The following is a 6,082-nucleotide window of genomic DNA, read 5'->3' on the forward strand; positions in this document are numbered from 1 at the left end:
ACCTTTTATATACTCCGTAGTTGATATAATGATGCCATAAATCAGATATTATTTTTTTTAAGTACAAAGATCCATATACAATATTGTTTAGTGGAATTCACAAATAGTTTTATCTAGTCATTATTAAATTAGGTAGAATATTGTTATACCTGACCAAACTAGTAAAAGAAATCTTCTAGGTTGTACATTGTTTGTTTTGAACTGCTATTATCTTTATGCTGGAGTAGATTGTGTTAGATTGCTCCCTAGATTGTACGGCGATATGGCGCCTTTCCTCTGCTATAATACTTAGAATTTGTATTTAGTATTTAGACATTCAATGAAACAACTCATGAACATTTTTGAACTTTTAGTAGCTGTCAAAATTTAGACGCTATTAAAATATGGCAACATTAAAAAAAATAACGTCGTGTATGTCGATATGAATATAACAGCTAGTGTAAAGTTGTTACTGTAAAGAATAATTTCTTTCGGATTTTAAAAATATCATTCGAAATTAACCTATATTTATCTCTTCGTTCAAGAACCGGCACCTCTTAAACAACAAGTTACTTTGTTTTTTAAATATATTTGCCACCAATTAAATTACATTTCATGAAACAGAAAAATGTTAAATCTTTCTTTTATATTATTGTTTGTAAAAAAGTGTTTATCTGCTGTCCGTACACTACTACGAACGCAAAAACGTCTTCAAGTTGATTTGACTGTAATTGTTATATTTTGGGTTTACATGAACTGTATTACATTCAGATTTCTTTTACTAGTTTGTATTATTTGTAAGTCGCTTTTTCATAGAATCAGTCGAACTTATTTATTATATTACAGTTAGTTCAATGCGTAAATCAGGGTGGTCATTTTAAAGAAGGAATTAATTTTAATAATATGTAATATGTATAAGATATAACCGAAGTGCGTAACTTTTAAAGGTGGGTTCTACATAAAATATCATATTCGAAACTTAAAATAAATGATTTTTTTAATGTTATTTTTAGTTGTTATGATTGCATAAACTTTGTCGCTCACAAATAAGTAATATAAAGTTTCTTTATAAATGAACCAAAACATTTCACTGTAAAAATATTTTTTTTAATGTCATGACTTATAGAGCCTTTCCTAAAAGAAACACACATTGACAACGAACGACCAGTATTTTTTTTATAGAAACGTATTTGTTATAAAAATATTTGTTATTGTTAAAATATGTGTTATTCATAATATGTAAAGCAGGTTATTATTATATTTGTTATAATATAAATTAGTTATTGTTTGATTTGTGTAATTTATTTAATTTTTTATTTATATGTATTGTATAAACAAAATATCTTTACGATAATAAATGTGTCGTAATGTTTTTAAAACATATTTAAAGTATCTGAAACAGTTTTTTCAGGGACCCAGAATGATATGAAATAAATTTACAGATATAACTTAGAAATATTTATATTGAATTACTATCCACATGCATTTATATAATTATATAATAATAGCTTATCTTATAACGTATTTAAAACGGGTGGCTTCATCTTTTCTTAAATATAAATCGATTTATGTTCTTTGTCCTATTAAGGTGGATAAATTCAACGGTTACAAATAAATACCCTACGGTGATAATAACTACAGAGTTATTAACTACATTTTTGTTTCGAGTAATGTAATGTGCGCGTGTTAAACTAGAAGTTCTTGAGTATATATTGGCCTTTGATACGTTAGCTGATATTGACATGTGTATGAAATTGGTAAAGTTATTCGGGCATTGTTAGAAAATCGACTACATCTTTATCGTGTTATATTACAAACACTTTGAATATACCACTTCAAAGTTTTCACAAGGGACATAACATCTTAGTTCCCAAGGTTGGTGGCGCATTGGTGATGTAAGCGATGGTTAACATTTCTTACAATGCCAATGTCTATGGGCGTTGGTGACCACTTACCATCAGGTGGCCCATATGCTCGTCTCCCTTCCTATTCCATAAAAAAAACGTTTAAAGGTGTAACATTACAAGTGCGTGCACTATAATATTTGTGTTGCCCTCTTTATATATTTGTATTAATTTTAGCTTTTTTTTGTAATATTTATTTCAATGTTCTAAGATTTGGTTGTGCAGTCTAGTCTTTAGGGACAAGAAAGGTTTAATTATAAAATCATTTTAATCAAGAGAATTTTGGTACATATATTTAGCTTTTCTACAAACTCTGTACTTTGTCAATGTGTGTTTTAGTCAAGTCAGTATTTATTTGAAAAAGCAAATGAATCGAGAGAGCAGATTTTTGCATAGCCGCACGAGGTTCACACAGTCGACCTCAATTTTTAAAAATTGGTTTATCTCGTTTTTTTGCGATAACTCGTATCTACTGCATGTTCGTAGATTATGATGAAATACTTTGTTGTAGCATCTTTTACGCTCAACAATTAACGCTTAAAATTGTTTGCTTATTATATATTGGTCATTCATGTTAAGACAAAAAATAACTTTTCCAGTTCATTTGAATTTTTCGGTCATGCCGACTGAAATATTTAAAAATTTGTTATGTTGTTTCCATAATATATTTCTTACCTAAAAAACAAATACAGTTCTGTGCATCAATATAAAATATTTATATTAAACCAAATACATAAAAAATAACAAATATGATATGACCAAATAAAGAAGATAACATTTTTTTTACGTTTTTGTAGATGTGTACCAAATTTGACAGGCTTGTAATATTAAATGATAGTACAATATTCTGATAATTTTTATGTTACTTTGTTATTTTAATATTGAAATACCAAACGCAATGATATGATAAGCGCATTTAAAAAGTTACGCTTTGAGATATTTATATAAATAAGTGTATTCGTTATTGAGTTATATTTCATAGAAATTTTATTATATTGTATTATTGAATTATTCAACCGTTAAATAATGATATTAACTTTCAATCTAAATCGTTGTATTTTTTTCTTATATAGCCTTTAAAAGTATGAATATTTTGTTATTTGTAAATATTTATAACACCAAATAGTACCTTTTAATATTAGTTAATAATGTAAGCAGTGTGTAGAGGTTTTGTTGAATAAATGTCATGTTTAAAATAATTTATACAGGTTTTATTTGTAACCTTCTTATATAAAAAATATCCTTGTTTCTGTTTATATTATATACGTAAATAGCTTATGTAGTGATGGACTCTTCCTGACAGGCCAAGGTCAATCTGACAGGTCTCGAGACTTTCTGGCTCTTTACTCGGGCACTTCCATGAGGGTGTAGTGTCTGCTAACAGGTAAATGGTGTTGACTAAAATATCAAAGTCCAAAAAAGGTATTGAAAATAGATCTCCAGAACTACTCCACACCACATCTATATTTTATAGATATGTAAATATAAATTAGGTTACCTCTTAAATTTAAATTATTGATGGTAAAAGGGCAAACAATTATATTTGCTCAAATGTATTCGTTATGACTTCTTTAACTTTATTAGAATAAAATATATATTATTTGTTACCAAATAAAACAAATGGACTTTTTGCCATTTGAATTCCTACTGTTGGAGATATTTGGACCACTGCGTAAAAAAAATTTGTCCGCTTACCATAACACGTGTTATAATAAAAGCGGCGAGATCGCGTGGCGATTTTTTTTTTTAAAATAATATCGCTTTAATATAGATATATCGATATAAATTATCTCGGAAGATTATTTAAATAGTGGAGGGTGGTGGAAATGGAATGAGTCGAAACGCTCAACATGACAGTAGTATTCATTACGATAATTGAAGTCTTTGGCTGACCGAGAAATCGTGTACGTAATTCGGATATTCTCGAAATCAAGATCTTTGTTTATTTGAATATGATTGTGATGATGAGTGTCTTTACCATTAGTCTGCGTGTAGACTTCCCAGTATGAAAGAGAAAAATAGGTTTTCATGCCTAACCCACTATTAACCTTGCTAATAAAGTGTGCATATCGGATTTAAAGTAACACTTAGTTTTTTTTATCATTACTTAGATACACTAAATTCGAAAGAATAAGACAAACATTGTGTTCATACAAGCGATATATATCTTTATTGTCATGTAGTCCTGACCTATTTTGGTTACGGTGAGCTAGTTACCCATGCGGGTAAGAGATATGGTACACGAGTATGTGGGCAGATACAGGTACACTCGCTATATTCTCATTCTCATAATCCGATGGGCTGGTAATCCGTTACAAAGGCTTTATGTTCTTACTGCCAACTAGAAAACGGCGGACTGTTTAGAATTTGTTGATAAAAAGACTCGATAACTTTTTATTTTTTCGAGCTCGGGGCTTGAAACCAGGACCTCGGGATCTGCGGCTTTATATTTAGCCACTAGACCACCGACGCATTCAACTAAAATATTTTGGTGTACCACTGGTATACCAAAATATACAATTATGTAAGTACGTAACCATATAGGTAATTTTCATGTTTTGATTTTGTTCAGTGCCATTCGAACAGTTGAATTGTCGAAATTTTTTAACGTATAAATTAAAATATGAAAGTAAAAATAGTAAAGTAACAGCCTGTAAATTAGCACTGTTGGTCTAACGCTTCCTCTCCTTTATTAGGAGAAGGTTTGTAGTGTAATTCACAGCACTGCTCCAATTTGAGTTGGTGGATACACGAGGAAGATTTTCATCCGCCACATGCAGGTATCACGTTAATTTCCTTTACCGCCAAGAGATAAATTATAAACAGATTACGAGCATGAGAATTTAGTGGTGCTTGGTCGGGTTTTTATCTCGGTAAAATCGTTGAAAAATTCACGCCTTTTAACCACTGGGCAGTCATGACTCACGGGAAAAATATAACATTATAATTATTATAATATATATGTACGTATATTTTATGAAAATGTTTTGGTATAAAATGCTTTCACAGTATTGAGTTAGGTTATAACAGCTATTATCCTCATAATATTTCGCACTAACAATACATGTCGTAAACTTGCATTTAATGACGACAGCCGGCATCTCGAAGCTTTGTGGCTAACCTTTTAGTTTATACTGTATACATTATATAAGTACACTAGCCTCTGTCCGCGATTCGAACACATAAGTTCTTTATCTTTAAAGCTTACTGAAATTATCTTTTCTTTTTGTTTTTTCACGCTAGAAAAACGCATTCTGCATTTCCCCCACGGGAACAGTGTGGGGAAACGCGTAATGCGTTTCCGAGCCGAATGCGCCCCGAACATCGGAATACCCACTAAAAAACCAGCGGTACCCTTTCCTTCTTAACGAGGAGCACCACGAGATCGCTTGCGCATGCTACCATGACGCTCTGACGGACGGATTGCCTATCCATTCTCTAGAGGGGATTACCAGGTTATTGAGAACCCCCGATTTCCGGCGACGCCTTTTGCGGCAGAGGGAAAAGTTGCGCATGGCGCCTCTTTTTTCTCCCCGATCTTCTTCGGCGGAGCAGGAGCGGCGTCCTCTTCCCGCTCCCGCTCCGCGCCCTCCTGCGATATCTTACTGAAATTATCTTAGTTGTTGTTTTAGGTACATACTGCATACCTTATAAATTTATTTACCTAATAACAAATTAATTGTAAGAGCATTGCGTTCAAATAGCAGGCAATGAAATTTAAAATATAACAAAAACGTACTCTCAAAGCCTTTACTTTAACAGCGTTTTATTTAATTAGTTTTTTTGATCACTCATCATTCCCATCGGAAACGCAAATCTATATATAATATCTAAGTATGAAAAGTTCGAATATTGTATTTTAAGTTGAAATTAATATATTGTAAATAAATTAATCTTTCAATTGTCTGTATCATATACTATCACATAATCTGTAACTAATTGTTTATAGGGGGACAAAGCTTTAAACGTATTCAAGTTATAATGGGTCCGAGAGCATTAATTTCATGATCTCTCATCAAGGGTTAATGGAGGGGAATGGCGGGAAACGCGACCTGTTGCGTCACTCTCACAAGTTGCTTTATCAAAAACCAGCGTCAGTTTATCACCCGTCTCTCAGGAAATCGCACGCTTCCGCCATTTCAGCATTCAGGCGCCAAACTGTTCATTTACAAATATAAAGTTCTCCGACTATAATATAT

The sequence above is a fragment of the Nymphalis io genome, chromosome 17 (assembly GCF_905147045.1).
Source record: "Nymphalis io chromosome 17, ilAglIoxx1.1, whole genome shotgun sequence".
Taxonomy (NCBI): Eukaryota; Metazoa; Arthropoda; class Insecta; order Lepidoptera; family Nymphalidae; genus Nymphalis; species Nymphalis io.